Source organism: Puma concolor, chromosome B3 (genome assembly GCF_028749965.1).
Source record: "Puma concolor isolate L17-30 chromosome B3, mPumCon1.1.hap2, whole genome shotgun sequence".
NCBI lineage: Eukaryota > Metazoa > Chordata > Mammalia > Carnivora > Felidae > Puma > Puma concolor.
In genome coordinates, this window is record NC_141672.1 from 148,059,911 (window position 1) to 148,078,039 (window position 18,129).

Genomic DNA, 18,129 nt, shown 5'->3' on the forward strand with positions numbered 1-18,129 from the left:
ATTTATATTAGCAACATGGTTAGAAACACCATGAGAAGTAACGTCCAAATACTCAATTTCACTGGCTACTTTTTAAAGTATTACTTAATGCTGAAATAAGTTACCGCACGTTTGCTTTGCTACAAAAGACAAATGTTTGTTTATAATCTACTTATATGTACATGCAAAGGTTTAAGAAATAATTCACACCTCATAAAAACTGACGGAACCCGATGGAATAACTTTCACACAAGTTAAAATACTTGTCCGAGAACCTAACCGCGCTTCAGAACTCTTTTCAACTTGCTGATTATCACCTTAGGTTTAAATGAGCCTACAGTAGGACACAACAGCTAAAAAATAAGTTGTACCCATCTCGGGCTGTAAAACAGAAATATGTTTTCTGTCTATGAACAACAATCAACATTTAATGAGTGATTATGGTGTCACTGGCCCTGTCCCCAAATTTTACACGCACACTAATCCTCATTCCACCCTCAAAAAGGTAGGTGCAATTATTGCCAACTCTTTCTAGATCATGGAACTGAAGTCTGGAGATGCTAGAAACTTGTTTAAGATCACAGAGCTAATCAGTGACAGAGACAGGACTCGAACCCAGATTTGTCTCCCAGGCCTACTGCTCTTAAGCATCGAGCCAGATTACAGGCGATGGCAATCCACTGTCCTGGTAAAAACATACCTAGAACTGTTTGCGGATGGGGTTTCCTATGTGAAGTGTGGACACTAGTAAATGAGTGTGATCATGAAACCAACAGGGCGGTCCCAAACTCAAGAGAGCCATCTCTTAACAAGAAACAACCGTTAGAAATGGAAGGGACCGAGAGAAAAATCAAAAAGGGATGCATTCTGAAGGGCTGCTAAAGAGAAAACAGGGGCAGGCTTATCCTGGGTGGTACAAGAGTTCAGGTGTGAAGCACCGTGTGGACGTCTCAGAAGACCGGTTCCAGTTCAACATAAGACACGTTCAAATGCTTGGGGCCAAGCCTGGGTGGCTCAGTGGGTTGAGCGTCCGACTTCGGCTTAGGTCATGATCTTACGGTCGGTGAGTTCAAGCCCCGCATCGGGCTCTGTGCTACCAGATCAGAGTCTGGAGCCTGCTTCAGATTCTGTGTCTCCCTCTCTCTCTGCCCGCCCCCCCCCCCCGCCACTTGCGCTCTGTCTCCATCTCAAAAATAAATAAACATTAAAAAAAGATTTAAAAAAATTACATCAAATGCTGAAGAAGCCAACAGCTAGAACACGCTCCCTCCTGTAGCACTGAGTGTGTGCAATTCGGTATTTGAACCTCAACCACCACAGTAATAAATGACTCTGCCCAAATGACCAAAGCATGCTGAAATTCTTTGTGGATGAAAGTCTGATAGGGAACACTGTCTATAGGGAAAGTCTGATACGGAACAGAGCAGCCTCAAAGTTAGCTTCCCACAGATGACTTACTACAAAATGAAAAATAATAAACCTTTAAGTGGAAGAACCTGGAAGATACCACACTGATCCAAAGACCACAAGTTAGTTTCCCCGATGAGGGGACAGACGGACACGTGCCCCCTGACACGATGCACCGAGAAGCACACATCACTAACGTGGTGTCCCCACTGACTGCGTTTCCCAAAGGTACTCAAAAGGACACATCAGACAAACTCAAATTGAGAGTCTGTAAATAAATGGTCACTCTTCACAAAATACCAACGTCAAGGAGGTAAAAGCTAAAGCGTTCCTGATGAAGGGACAATAAAGAGACAAAGTGACCAAATGCCACAAATGATTCTAGGCTGGATCCTGGACCGGGAGAAAAATTAATGAAGAGCATTTCTGGGAGAAATAGAGAAATTCGGAAGTGGACCATGTATCAGAGAATTCTATTATTAATCAGTGTTAAATCTCCCTTATTCGATAACTGAACTGTCTTTGAAAATACAAGAATGGCCTTGTCAGAATATCTGCATAAGCCTTACATGGGAAAAGGACATGATGCGTGCAACTTACCGTCAAGCCATCCAGGAAAAAAAAAGAGAATGACAGAGTGAACGTGGCAAAGAGTTAACAGTGGGTGAACCTTGCCAAGGGGTATATGGGAATTCTTTGTGCTATTAATGTAACTTTCCATAAACTTGGAATTATTTCCAACCATTTTTAAATGTTTACTTTGAGAGAGAGAGAGAAAGAAAGAGACAGAGTGCAAGCTGGGGAAAGGCAGAGAGAGAGGCGGATACAGAATCCGGAGGAGGCTCCAAGGTCTGAGCTGTCAGCACAGAGCCCGACACAGGGTCCAAACCCACAAACTGTGAGATCACGACCTGAGCCGACGTCAGACGCTTCACCAATTGAGCCGCCCGGGCAGCCCTGAAATTATTTCAAAATAAAACCTGAGAAAGATAAATATTCGAGGCTGATGTTCTAAGGATTCTGAATACCTAACAAGAAAGAGTATCATTTTTCCAATCTGATGTCCGTCCACTCAAACTCCAATCCGACGGCAATAATTACAGTAATCCCTGATTTCCGATTTGGTGAATTATTATAGTGCTCTCATGTCAAACATCCAGCGGACTGCTAAATGACACATGCCATTCCACACTGATGACAAGGTGTGGCTCAGTGGATCGGAGTCAAGGGCACGTCACCTCCTCCCAACCTTCCCCAAACCACGCCGCGGTCACAGGACAGACAGTCCTCCCCCGACCCCCCGAGCCCCTGCCATCTTCCAACTGGGGGTGCAGCTGCAGGTGAGTGTCCCTTCCAAATTAGGTTAATTTCTGCTCATGCCAGGCAGCAAAGCAGAACCAAAGTAAGAGGCATGTGATCAACAACACGCAAGGAAAATATTAAAACGCCCTTTCCCAAACAAATAAACTCCAAATGCCAATAAAGAGCTGATGAAGCACCCATTTACTAGAGAACACCTGGAAAAGACAAGGTAACAACGTAATCACTGAGAAGCTGGCCCACAAGCGGCTAATACACAAACATGTCCGTGGCACGGAACCATGAAATAAAGCTGGAGGGAAAAAGAAAGAAAACAGAGAGGGGACTATGAACGAGAGAAGGCATGGGAAAGGAGACCACCCTGATGGCCACACACCGCCACACCACTAATGCCCAGCTCCCCTTCCTCCCCAGCGGCCCCACGTATCTTCCCTGCGCATTGTAACTTCCGTGCAATCTTCCACCATCCTCTTCTCAACTAGTGGAAGGGGTTTTACAAGACTAACAGCTGTAGAGCACAGCTTTGACCGCTGTACGGTTATTTGCATCTTATACCCACACTCCTTTTTTTGCTTGTCAAGAGGCACAGAACAATAGTCTCTCTACTGGGAAAAGCGCACAAACAACTCCCTTTGGAAAGGAGTGGAATGATAGCACGCATCACCTGGCTCACAGTCTAACAAAGACAGGAATTGGAGGGGTAGATACCCAGCAAAATCAGAAAGTCAAGGCTGAACAAGGATGACCCAGGAAGAAGCGATGAATTTTAGTCTCCTATACGCAGTATCTTCTGCATCAGGTATGAGCACCCGGGGCACAACATTTACTGTACTTTAGCTCATTCCAGATCCGCTCCGTTACAGAGCTACGGCCTTCTTTGACCTGCTCTCTATCAGCTTAATCTCTTTAACCCAATGGCATACCTTGTTTAAAGGAGGCACTTTAGGGGCGCCTGGGTGGCGCAGTCGGTTAAGCGTCCGACTTCAGCCAGGTCACGATCTCGCGGTCAGTGAGTTCAAGCCCCGCGTCGGGCTCTGGGCTGATGGCTCGGAGCCTGGAGCCTGTTTCCGATTCTGTGTCTCCCTCTCTCTCTGCCCCTCCCCCGTTCATGCTCTGTCTCTCTCTGTCCCAAAAAGAAATAAATGTTGAAAAAAAAAAAATTTAAAAAAAAATAAAAAAAAAAGGAGGCACTTTAACAGGCCATCGCAGAATGTCTAACTGCAAAACGGGCAAAGATATTTTATCCCAACCAAAATTCCTGTGTTCTATCCCATTTTCTCAGGCAGCACGTTATCAAATCCTCTGCCCACTGGACCTAAGTACTAGCTTTCCAAATTTTCCTCTGATCTTAATTCAAATGCCAATCTCTGATTGCTGCCCGTTCATGCTCCTCTTTTTTAAGTGTTTCTTTTTGAGAGTGAGAGTGGGGCAAAGGCGGGGGGGGGGGGGCAGGGGCAGACAGAGAGGGAGAGAGAGAGGATCCTAAGCAGGCTCCAGGCTCTGAGCTGTCAGCACAGAGCCCGATGGGGGTTTGAACTCTCGAACCTTGAGATCATGACCTAAGGGGAAGCTGGACGTTCAGCCACCTGAGCCAACCGGGTGCCCGGGTTGATGCTCTTTTAATACAAGAATCAGAATAATCCACACTGTGCAAGAAAGCTGATGAACTCCAATGTAAAATTAAGTCAATTTTGAACCGAAAGTCCCTAATATGTATGATTAGTATACATACGTAATCTATTTAGGAGGGCAGGAAGCAAGTTTTCAGGCATCCCTTGTTTCTAAATCAAGTCTTACCTATACTGCCGAGGAGATTATAACATGCATGAGTCAGCAAATTAAGCTCCCTTCAGAGGCTTCATGAATCATTAAGTCAGACCAACACAGTCTGCAGCCGAGTTTCCAGCAAATCCCAAACTATGAAACTACAAATCATAAACCTTTATCTGTAGCTACTTATGTATTTCCCTTAACTCAGATCATACTATGCAGGTCCCAACTCTGAGGAGAAAGGTGATATAGAAAGAAACAAAAAAAGGCTCCAAAAAAATAAAACTTAGTAGAAGGCAGAAATACTAGGGGGAAGGGGACGGGAACTATCACAAACCAGCCATGGTTCAACAAGCCCATTCAAAATTTAGGCATTTCTTACAAATTTGAGTTTTAAATAAGGAATATCATTTTTGAAGAGATTTTACAGTTAAAATTAAAGGCAGGCGCTTGTTGGGGGGAAAGGGGGGAAGACAAAACATAAAACACAAGTACAAAGAAGAGAATTAACGGCCGGTCGGCAATCCAGCTTTTTCCCTAGGACAGGTTTCATCCTCTTGGTTCAACGTGGGTTTCCTCCTCTGCCCAGACTACGAGACAAAGGCTCCATTTGTACCACAGCAAAGGTCCACTCCCAGGTACTCACACGGACGTCCACACAGAGGCTTGTGCTGGCGTGTTCGCAGCGGCCTTATTCGTGACTCGTGACGGCCAAGTACCAAGTCAGCTGGAGTAGCCAACAGACGGTGAGTGGATACACAGATCGGGACGCGTGCACACAATGGAACACTATTTAGCAATAAAAAGCAACCAACCACCGATGAACAACACAGAGGAGTCTCTAAATTACCATGCCAAGTAAAAGAAGACAGACACAAAGGACTACATAATATGTGATCCAATTTATATGAAATGCTACAGAGAGCCACCAGGCAGAATGCAGGTCCAGGGACCAAGGGTGGCAGAGGAATGAACTCCTGAGCGACACCAGGAAACCTTCTGGGGTAACGGAAATGTTCCACATCACGGTTATAACCACATTCGTCATAACTACAACTGCACACTTAAAATTAGCTAATTTTGTTGTATGCAAATTTACTTCAATAAAGCTGAATTTTTAAAAATAATAAAATAGGACAAAAGAAACAGCTGTTCTGATTTGAAACATGATGGAGTCATAGCGATGCTAGGCAGAGGATCTTACTATTACAAGTTTGAGTTACAGCAGGAGGTGGCACGTAAGAGGATTAGGAGTTTCTCCAAGTACCAGTGTTCTACTAAGCAATTATTTTATTTTTCATATCTTAAAATAACGTTCTAAACAATTACCCTCATTTAGATAGAAGCAGAGAAACTTTTCCCTTTCTTACCTTCTCTCTATATCTACTTTTTTTTATCACCACAGTGCCTTGAAAATGACTTGGTACCTTGAACAAGGTCTGCTTGGATTGCTTTTCATTTATTTTTATTTTCAAGTAATCTCTACACCCAACGTGGGGCTCAAATCCATGACTCCAAGATCAAGAGTCGCACGCTCTGGTGGCCGAGCCAGCCAGGTGCCCCTCAGACCACTATATAATTAACGTGTTGCTTTACAACAAGCATGAAGTGTGAATTAGAGCTTGAACATACTTATTGTCAGTTTTTAAAGTTGGGAAAAGGGGGCTTATAATTCTAACAAACTCTACTAAGTATGATTTCCTAGTCCTAAATATTTTAAAAAAGTGTAACTGACATGAATTTATTGCATTTCAACAAAAGACACCTCCCAAATAAAGGTAGCCTAGCTTATTCCTTTCAGGAATTCATCCTTCTGAATGTTTCCTAACTCTTCAGAAAATGCAGGGAAAGCAATTTCCTCATACTTTCTTAATCATTAAAGTTATGTTACAAAATAACCCATGTTCTAAAGAGTTTTCAATTCTCAAATAAAAGCCCCCATTTTTAAAAAAAATCCTTCTCTTGAAAAGATCAATAACCATCATTCAAATATAAGACCTAAAGATAAACTCATAGTAAACCGGGTAATTTGAATCCAAGAGACTTCTTCAGGGAACTTAAGAAGAACTTAAAAACTTTTTTCAGTTTTTTAATGTTTATTTATTTTTGAGAGAGAGAGAGAGAGAGAGAGAGAGAGAATGAATGAATGAATGAATGAATATGAATGAGTAGGGGAGAGGCTGAGAGAGAGGGGGATACACAGAATCCCAAGCAGGCTCCAGGCTCTGAGCTGTCGGCACAGAGCCTGACGTGGGATGGGACTCAAACCCACAAACTGTGAGATCACGACCTGAGCGAAGTCAGAAGCTTAACTGACTGAGCCACCTAGGGGCCAGAACTTCAAAGTATTTTTAAGAAAAATCACATTTCAAACATTTTTAACTTGTTTACCACTAAGTTCAAGTGCTCAAAATAACAGCAATTTAAGAATAGCCTTTCAATTTAAACAATTCTTCTCCATTCTATTAGTATAATGGTCATGTCAATATTACCAAGATAAAATGCTCAGACGCATACACCTTCAGTGAACCCGCTCTCTCGCTTGCTGACTTCTCTACAGAGCCGGAAGGGACACGACAGAAGACACAAGTCCAGCCTCAAGAAGTTAGGTGGGGTCCTTTCCCCCATAACTCTTAACAATTAGAAGTCTGAATATATTGTTAGTACCTATCCAATAAAAACATTAATACTGAATAACCATTAGGGTTCCAAATGCCATTTTCAGTTTATTATATTCTGTTCACTGAGAATACAGAGTTGATTTAAAAAAATTTTTTTTAATGTTTATTTATTTTTGAGACAGAGAGAGCAAGGGAGAGGCAGAGAGAGGGGAATAGAGGATCTGAAGCAGGCTTTGTGCTGACAGCTGCGGGCCTGGTGCGGGGCTCGAACTCACCAACCGTGAGGTTGTGACCGGAGCCCAAGTTGGACGCTTAACCAACTGAGCCACCCAGGGGCCCTGGAGTTGATGTTTTTAAAAACCTTTTTAATGCTTATTTATTTTTGAGAGAAAACAGAGCGCGGGCAGGGGAAGGGCAGAGAGACAGAGGGAAACAGAATCTGAAGCAGGCTCCAGGCTCCGAGCTGTCAGCACAGAGTCCGATGCGGGGCTCAAACCCACAAACCGTGAGATCATGACCTGAGCTGAAGTCGGATGCTCAACCGACTGAGCCCCCCAGGTGTCCCTAGAGTTGACTTTTTACAAAGTTTCCAACAACCATTGAACTTTTTTTCTATAAATCCTTTTTGATTAATCCCAGTTAAGTTATATATGTTGCATATAAATATTATGTTGCAAATGGGATAAATACACGGAGAAAAATGAACACAAAAATACCCCTGCTAAGAAACAGCACATGCACACGAGTCACTTTCCTGGTCAAAGTTAAACCACATCCTTCTGCCTATTACGATCTGATTAACACTAAATACTAGAAGCCATCTGTGTCGCTCACCACCGTATGTCCAATACCTGACACACCTACACACAACAGGTGTCCCAGGAGCCCCACGCTTAGACAGCGGACTGGCACCCCCAGGAGCCCCACGCTTAGACAGCGGACTGGCACCCCCAGGAGCCCCACGCTTAGACAGCGGACTGGCACCCCCAGGAGCCCCACGCTTAGACAGCGGACTGGCATCTGGCCTGCATTTATCCATATACCACGGACACAAACCCGGAGCCTCTAGACAGCAACCACAGGAAACTAAACCTCCCATGTAAACATCAAATTGCCAGTCCTTTTCATCTTTACTTTTTAGGATCAAGGAATGCTTTAACAGCGTAGAACATATTAATCTGGTTTAAATTAGCAACTTTCCTCCTTCCAGGCCAGTAAATGGTCACATTAATCTGTAGCAATCTGAAAATAGTAGGCCAGATGACAAGCCTGTGTGTTTAAGATTTTCTAATTTATACTACGTTCCCTTCAGGAATTTAATGGCACCCATAGATCACTGCAGACATAAGCACTGTGTACAGACGTCATCGAAGCAGTCATCTCTTTCTCACGTCGTTAAAATACCCACATGTTTACTGTCACTACTTCTGCTGAAGAAAGCACCAGTAACGGGACTAATTTTCAATTCTCCCTTCACGGGGGACAAAAATAGAAGCGTATTAGCTCGAAAACTATTTAGGAGGAGTCAACCCCTGAATGTGCACTGATTTGGTTTTCCACATTACACAGAGATCTTGATAACTTTAAATTCCTATGTTCGTGATACCTGATTTATATAAATTGTCAGGCAGGCCTGAATCAGTAACTCCAAGCTCAGTTTTTTCTCTTCTGTTTCTAGGCGTGGTTAAAAAACATCAAATAAATTGCTAGGCACCATAGTCTTCGAAGCCATATAGCGTTCAGCCGAAAACTGTTCATCATCAACAACGGGTCCTATAATAGCTCCTTTTAAATGTTAAAAAGTCCAACTGGCTCCAGCACTGGCCTCAACATAGTGAAATCAAAGTTCCAATGACCCGGCTTTACGGCAGCCAAAAGCAAAGACCAATGAGAATACGATTCAAAATGTCAAGAGATAAGTAGATTTAAAAGGAGCGTTCCTGAACTGATCTCTAAACATGGATTAACAACTTCAGAAAATTACCAATTCCCAGGTCCTACTCCACACCTGCCGCATCAGTTTCTGGAGACACAGGCCAAGACTGAGACTAAGCTTCCAAGGGATTCTTAGATTCGAGTGTGAGAACCACTACTGTAGATACATATGGGGAAATATTATTTTAGCACAGAACACAGTAAATACATGTTCGTAGCTGAAAAGAAAACGGGTTTCCGATTACTGTAAAGATGGTAACTGGAGAATAATTTAGGTCAACTAAAATTAGGTCAAAGGATGCATCTCAAAAGTAGTCTGTCAAAACACAATGGTTTCCCACTATAAACTTTGGAGAGCCACTATTTAAAATTTTAGGAAGTGCTTTTTGTTGGATGGACGTAAGAAAACAATGGTTTACAACTAACTACAGTACCTGGTATGGAACAAGGGGTTCAGCTTTTTGCCATTTGGAAGTCAGCTTGATAACTCAAGTAAGAATGGTATTAATGGAGATTGGCTACTCAGAATTTGGCGCAAAAGATTTCAGTGACACTTTGGGGAGAAGAGGGTTAAAGCACGCAGGAACAATTTTTCCAGACGGTCTGTCCCAAACTAATATAGTCCTCTACCCCGAGGTTGATGGTTGCATACACTCTCCTCTCAATTGCTGAAAAGGCACCGTGATAGGAGAGGAGATGAGCAGAGGGACCTCCGACTTCGAGATCACAGAATAAGCAAGTGTCTCTCAAAACCCAAGCAGTAACGAGGAGAACGAGAGACAGGAACACAAACTTCGTCTTCAGCAAAACACGAGCCGACTGTAACCCTGGATCACACAACTCGTCTACGACCATGTCGAGAGGGGGAGGCAGAGGTCTTAGCAAAGGGAGGAAGAGCCTAACGGGCTGACGGGAAAGGGCTCAATGTAATAACGGCCATCTGCTCCGCCAGGAACCTCGAAGTCAACAGAAAAATGGAAATACGGGGGCGCCTGGTGGCTCAGTCGGTTGAGCATCAGACTCTTGGTTTTGGTTCAGGTCATGATCTCAAAGTTGTGGGACTGAGCCTAGCGTTGGGCTCTGTGCGGAGCGCGGAGCCTGCGTGGGACTCTCTCTCTCTCTCCTCTCAAAAAAACAAAAACAAAAACAAAAACAAAAAAAAAGGAAAAGAAAATTTCTATTTCCCCTCTGCTCACCAACCCCACCCCTACACAAGAGCTCAAATTGCAAACAGAAGTTTCCCAGCCAAAACAGCACATGTAAACAGAAGGATCAAAAAACCACTATTTTTTAAAAGCCTCTTTGTAATAAGCACTGAATAAGCATTTAACATCTCAAGATTGTTAAGTTTAAGGAATTACGATTTTCGGCACATCTCACACTTAAAGCATAGATGTGCTATACACTTATCAAAATCTTGGAGATACACATTTAGTTCATCTAAGTTATGGAAAATTTCTACCGTAAAATCTGAAGGACAAAACCAGTCCTCACTGACCTGGCTCCAGCTATAGATGAAGTGGTTACATAGGGACAGATGTGGTTGCAAACAAAGGTTCTTTCAGACCTGTGACACTCAGTGGAAAAGCCATGGCAGTTGGGGATGGGTGGGGGAGGACTCTGGAGAGAAAGAAACCCCCGGCTTCGCTCTCTGTGCCTCAACTATTTTGAAGGTGAGGACCGGTGAGGACCAGTGAACTCAAGAACATGGCCAACAGGACCCTCCTATACAATGCAAGAGACCAAACAGGCCCTTTTTGACCAAGAAGGCTATTTTTCATTGAGAACTGAGCATTTCATAAGATTTTCCCTGGTTTCCTCCTTTTTTCATAAAATAGGTAACACATGCAACATGTACACAAATGCCTGACTTCACAAAACAAAGCTACAATATATCGACTGTGCCTCCATTATTCCAAGATGCTCATATTTTGCACAGAATAAGAACATCTATGGTTAATGTGGACTCTTTTCCTATTTTTTCCTAAACTTCTAAGACCCACTACAATGCGATGAAGGTTTCCACCAAAAAGATGGAAAGCCATTCAGGGCAGATATTCTGATTAGGCAAATGAGGGAGGAGCCGGGATCACTCGTGGCCGCCCACAAGGGGCGGACAGCTGACAGCAGGCGGAGGGACGGGGCTCCGGGGCAGTTCCCTTTTGCTGCCTGCACTCTCTGTACCTTGCGTGTCACTAAATACGTTTCCGCCTCTTCTCTTTGAGCTGTGCAAGAAGCTGGAGCTAGCAAATGACAGGCGACAGACAAGACACCTTTCCGGCAGTCCAAAACGTTCCACCTCTTCCCACCTAAGTCCGGCTCCTTTCCTTCCCTCTGCTAAAAAAAACCCCAACAGTTACTCACTCGTGTAACGCACAAGAGTTCTGGTTAGGGTGACATATGCCGGTCTTCCTAAAGGAATTCCCGTGTAGTTTCTGTTTTCTCTTAAGGGTATCATAAACTTGAAACCAAATGACCACAAGCAGCCAGAGAACACTGCTCTCTCGCCGCTGATGAACACAGGGGACCGTGCCGCTTTCTCGGGGTGGAGGGAAAATATTTAACGGCTTCTAGTCCCATCTGTCCACTGAATTAACACCGTAAAGGATTTGGTCTTGAGAAATAAGCTTTTTGTACAATTTTACATTCAAGAATTTTATCACCTGTTAACCTCGGTGGTCACGCTGAGGTATTAAACGCTGTACGGAAAAGGGGTCTGTTTCCTCGCAGAGACACTGAAGAACAAACCCAGGGTGGCGAGGACAAACCAGCAACCCCGGTGCTGTTCTCCTCTGAAATATCTCACTCTTGATTTTCAGAAGACATTAAGACAGCATTATAAAAGACAACATTAAAATTGTTATCTACGTGAGACTCATCTGGTGAAGGAAGTTATGCAAGAGGTGAGGGGAACCATTTCCTCCAAAGAGATGTTTAATTATTCTGAGAAAACCGTCCAAATTAGGAGAACAAAATCCGGCTTGGAGTCCAGTCACACGCGAACCAGCAATACACGCCCAGGCTCCTCAGAGACCCCGTGGCGGGACGCCGTCCCTTGCCCCGCAGAGCCTCTCCAGTGCCACGTGCGCCCTTCCCTCGGTCTCTGTTGAAAACCCCGATCACCGAATAGGTTGCTATACACACTTTATCAACTGAGAAGACAATCCCCAAGAATTCTTACTTTGGAAGTATTTGGTTTGATGACTTTCTCTTCCCCCTACTTGCCAGATGGGGTCACGCGTACGGAGACCTGATCTTCTAATTTTTTTTTTTTTTAACGTTTTTATTTATTTTTGGGACAGAGAGAGACAGAGCATGCACGGTGGAGGGGCAGAGAGAGAGGGAGACACAGAATCAGAAACAGGCTCCAGGCTCTGAGCCATCAGCCCAGAGCCTGACGCGGGGCTCGAACTCACGGACCGCGAGATCGTGACCTGGCTGAAGTTGGACGCTTAACCGACTGCGCCACCCAGGCGCCCCGAGACCTGATCTTCTAAAGAAAAACCTAGAACGTGTGATGCAGCAACGAAACGGCACGGTTTCCTGGAAAAACACGTACCTCTGAGAGGGGTGCCGGCCAGGGGCAGACGTGTCGGGCCACCTCAAATTTCTGCACTGCTTCCAAGGGTGGGACCCCGTATTTTATGGACCCTACAAAGTTGGTATCTCTTTTTTGTTTTTTAAATTTTTTTCTTTAATCTTTATTTTTGAGAGAGAGACAGCGTGTGAGCAGGGGAGGAGCAGAGAGAGAGAGGGAGACACAGAAGCAGGAGCAGGCTCCGAGCTGTCAGCACAGAGCCCGACGCAGGGCTCGAACTCACAGACCGTGAGATCATGACCTGAGCCGATGTTGGACTCTTAACCAACCGACTGAGCCACCCAGGCGCCCCAAAGTTGGTATTTCTGAAACACTCCACAAGATTACAAGGGCAAATAAAAAATACTCAAAAACTGGGATGCCAAAGGCAGCGCGGCTCCTGGAACCAGCTCTCGATCGAAATCCCCGCACCTGGAATCGGACTTTTTGTGATCAAAGCTTCGGCCTCACAGCTCTGACTGGGACTCAGATCAGGGTCTCCTGACAGCTGTCACCCCAGACCTTTCGCTGGAGCTGTGTCCTGCCTGGGGACCGGACACCAAGTCTGCCAGGACCAAGATCCTGGGGTGAAAAAACGGGGGGGGGGGGGGGGGGGGAGCAAAGACAAGCCAGTGGCTACATCAGCAGAACGGGATGAATTATGAAAGGAAGGGCGAGGGTCGGTGACAAACGTTTCACCTGTGCGGTCCCCTCTAACCTTCACAACGTCCCTCACAGGGGGAACTCTCTTCTCCTCCGCTCCAGCGACGAGGAAACAGCCTTAGTGACATGATGGAAGCTGCCGGGCAAACAGCCAGAAGTGGCAAAGCACACGTCCCAAGCCGGAGTCTGCGAAACCCAAGCACCGAGCCGTGTGCAGCCCAGGAGAGCACAGATTCTGACAGGTGAGCCGTGGTCACCGGTCCATTCAAGAGGCCTTTCCTAAGCAGCAAGTATGTGCCAGCTACTGACGGGACGGACGGACGGATGGGGACACACACACACACACACACACACACACACACACACACGTACGTCTGGATTCCAGTCCCTGCTTTACCACTACATAGCTATGCAACCTAAGTAAGGTTCCAGCTTACACGAATGACTCAGAAGAAAATATGCATATATTTCTACACACACATACAGTCTGAAAAAGAAACAAAAGAATATTGATAAACAAATAGGACAAAGCAGAACAACTGAGAATCTGAGAAAAAAAGGAGTAGGAGTTCCTTGTACTATTCATGCAATTTCTATGCTAAGTTTAAAATTAAATCAAAATAAAAAGTTACAGAAAAACTCACAATGGTGGCAAAACAAAATCACATGACCTGCTTGGTAACATTAGCTGCTTAGGTTTAGAAACAGGGTATGTGAACGGTAGTCTGAGATTAGAAACTAAGAAAGTGATCAAAGAGGGGTCTGCCGGGGCACCGGGTGGCTCAGTTGGTTAAGCCTCCGACTTCGGCTCAGGTCCTGATCTCACAGTTCGGTTCGTGAGTTCGAGCCCCACATCGGGCTCTGTGCTGACAGCTTGGAGCCTGGAGCCTGGAGCCTGCTTCGGATCCTGTGTCTCCCTCTCTCTGCCCTTCCCCTGCTTGCATTCTCCCTCCCTCTCTCCCTCTCTCTCAAAAAATAAACATTAAAAATTTTTTAAATAAATGAAATACATAAATAAACAAAGAGGGGCGGGCAGCGGGAGAAAGAAGAAACAAGAGTGTTAAGGGGCGCCTGGGTGGCGCAGTCGGTTAAGCGTCCGACTTCAGCCAGGTCACGATCTCGCGGTCCGTGAGTTCGAGCCCCGCGTCGGGCTCTGGGCTGATGGCTCAGAGCCTGGAGCCTGTTTCCGATTCTGTGTCTCCCTCCCTCTCTGCCCCTCCCCCATTCATGCTCTGTCTCTCTCTGTCCCAAAAATAAATAAACGTTGGAAAAAAAAAAAAAAAGAGTGTTAAGACTGGGGCTGACCAAGCTGAAGACCCAGTGGTGGGGAGAGGAGGGCGGGAGGGGTGGGGCTGCAGCCACAAGACCCCGCCCCCAGATAGAGACCTCATCAGCTGTTTAAGAGATGCAAAGTCACCCCACAAGGCGCAGCCACTCCTCCCTCGGAACCGGAAGAGCCACCCGCACAAAGAGGAGCACACCAAGTGCTGGTGACAGGGAAGACAAAAGGAATCCTCACACGCACTGCTACTGGGACTATAAAAATTGTCGTTTCTTACCAAGTTAAACTTGCAGTTCTCTTATGACCTGCAATTCCCCTTCCAGGTTTCTGCCCAAGAGAAACAAAAATGTCTGCCATCCAAAAAGTTGTACATAAATGTTCACAGCGGCAAGACGAGCCAAAAACTCATCATCGATCCAAATGTCCACGTTGGATCGTTGGCAACGATTCAAATGTCCACGAACCAGGACACAGATAAATAAATACAACGTGGTCAGTATCTACACAATGAAAACTAACCAGCAATAAAAAAGGACAAGCCAAGAGCATTCAATGGGGGAAAGGGCAGTCTTTTCAAAAAAGGTGGTGGGAAAGCTGGATATCCACAAGCAAAGGAATGAAGTTTGACACTTACACCATGTACAAAAATTAACTGAAATGAGTCAAACACCTAAATGTATAAACTATAAAACTCACACAAGAAAACACAGAGCAAAAGATTGGACACTGGATGTGGCAATGATTTCTTGGATTTGACACCGAAAACAAAGGTAGCAACAGAAAATCGGAGTATCGTCAAAGTTAAAAACTTTTGTCCAAAGGACACAATCAACAGAGTAAAAATAAAAAGGCACCCCACAGAATGGGACAAAATATGTACAAATGTGATTACTGGATAAGGGATAAATATCCAGAATATATAAGGAACTCCTAAAAGAACTTGAATAGACACCTCCCCAAAGATGACATACTCATCTAGGCCAATAAGCACGTGGAAAGATGCCCAGCATCACTGATCATTAGGAAACGCAAATCAAAACCACACTGAGATACCACTTCGCGCCGTCTGGATGGTTATTTTCAAAAAGAGAAAAGTTTTGGTGAGGATGTGGAGAAATCAGAACCCTTGTGCACCGGTGGTGGGAATGTAAAAAGGTACAGCCTCTGTCAAAGAGTGTGGCGGTTCCTCAGCAAGTTAAATCCAGAATTACTACATGACCCAGCCATCCCGCTTCTAGCATAGAAGCAAAAGCTGTGAAAGCAAAACCTGGAAATTATTTGATCACCAACGTTTACGGCAGCATTACAGAAACAACCCAAATGTCTGCGGACAGACATGGTGAGACAAAGTGTGATCTATACACTCACCGTGAAATATTATTCTGTCTTTAACAGCAGTGAAATTTTCGTATGTGCTACAAGATGAATGAACCTTGCAGACTGCATGCTAAGTGAAATAAGCCAGATACAAAAAGGACAAATTCTGTATGATTCCGCTTATACAAAGGACTTCAGGGTGCCTGGTTGGCTCAGTTGGTAGAGCATCCAACTCTTAATCTTGGAATCGTGAGTTCAAGCCCCACATTGGGCACCGAGAAGAGAGAGAGAGAGAGAGAGAGAGAGAGAGAGAGAGAGAGAAGAAAAGAAAGAACTTCAAACAAATTCTCAGAGACACAAAGAAAATAGCAGTTTTGGGGAGCAGACGGTGAGCTGCTGTTAAATGGGCACAGAGTTTCAAGATGGAAAAAGTTCTGGAGACGCACAACAGTGATGGCTGCATACCAGCGTGCGTGCATTCACTTACAAGTGATTTAATGCATACATTTTATGCGTATTTTACCACAATAAAAAATAAGAAAAGAAAAAAGGACCAAGCTAATGGCAGATGTCACAACATAGGTGTACCTCAAAAACATGCCAGTGACAGCAGTCGAACTCAAAAGTCCACATTAAAATATGGGATCCCACGTACACGTTGGGAAAGAGCAAATCTACGGAAACAGAGAGCAGGTATACTGGTTACCCAGGATCGGGATTGGGAACAGGACCCGTTTACAGACAGGCTTGAGGGATCTTTCTAGAGTGACAGACATGTTCTAAGTGGAGTGTGGTAGTAATCACACAACTGTGTGCATTTATCTAAAATTTCTGAATTGAACACTTATTAAATGGGTGAATTTTATGGCACGTAAATTATACCTCAATAAATAAAAATTTTATTTACCAAATTAGAACTTAAAAAAACACACAGGCCTTCTGGTGTGGGTGCAGATAAACTAGATTTTATACAAACTAGCTCAGCTTTCTGGAGAGACTATAAAGCAGTGCAGCTTTTCTCCAGAACAGGTTAAAAATGCTTCCAGTCTGACCCAAAATTCCACTTCTTTGAATTCATCCTAGGGACATAATCAGGCAGCACTGTTTCTAACAGGAAAAGTACTAATCGCAACGGGAAAAGAATAGGGGGATGGCTCAAAAACCACGGTGCTTCATTTAACAGGGCACAGGACAGCCGTGAACCGTGATGCCATCACTAGACTTCTGCACGCAGGTTACCGCCCGGGCTGTCTCCTTTCACGTTACACCTTTAGCAACCGACATGCTACCTAAGCACGCAGCAGACGTTCGTGTTTCATGTGACTGAAGATTACAAGGAAAGATTTCACAATATGAAATTGTGATTCCTCAAAAAATTAAAAAAACATTTGCACGTGCACAGGAAAAAAAAGCCTAGAAAGATATAAAAGCAAAATATCAACCTTCATCTCTAGGTAGCGAGATTAGGAGAGAAAAATTTTTTAGCCTATCCGTTTTCTAAATTTTTACCAATTAACATGTATTACATGGCTCAACTGGAAAACAACTTCAGAGGTGGAGCCGTCTCAGGCAATAAGGTGTAAGGCTTGGTCTATGCAGTGGGTTGCTAAAGGTTTATGGAGACAAGTCAAGAGTGTTTTAAAATTTTTATTTATTTATTCAACAAAAATTAAACACTTCCTATGTGCCAGCCACTGTTTGGGGCCCCGAGATATAGAAATAAATGAAACAAACCCAAATCCTCGCATTCACACAAGTGGAAAGTCACCCGGATGCTTGAACGAGACCAAGTAGAGCTGAACCCCGGCGCCAGGACCCCCCCGTAAACACGAAGGTGATGCCCGCAAGACGACGGACCCGCAAGCTCACCGGGTTTTTGCCTGGAAGAGTAACAATCCGCCAACAGCAAAGGGAGCAAGTGAACACAGACCTCACGCCCCTTTGAGCTGCTCCGCGTGGAGGACAGCGCCAGCAGCCACCAACTGCGAGAACCGGTGGCCTCTGGGGAGAGCCAATCTGCAGCGAGGGCAGGCAAGAACAAAACACTGGTGAGGAGTTAAAGATCCTGTCCCCCAGAAGAGAGCCGTGGGGCACGGGGCGGGGGACACGGCACTTGGCGTGGGAGTAAGACGGCATGGCAGGAACTGACTGACCTCAAAGTTCTTCACCAAGTTTAGGCGGTCTGTAGCTGAGAGGTATTCTGAAGGTCAACGATGCAAAAGGAACCGTGACGTGGTCCTCAGGTGCTGGGCCAGTAT

General features: G+C 44.8%; 1 protein-coding gene across 4 annotated transcripts in view; it reads right to left on the bottom strand.

Moving 5' to 3' along the window:
• ZFAND6 (zinc finger AN1-type containing 6) overlaps nucleotides 1-18,129 on the bottom strand; it is a 76,612-nt gene that overhangs the window by 37,151 nt on the left and 21,332 nt on the right. The window lies entirely within an intron of this gene.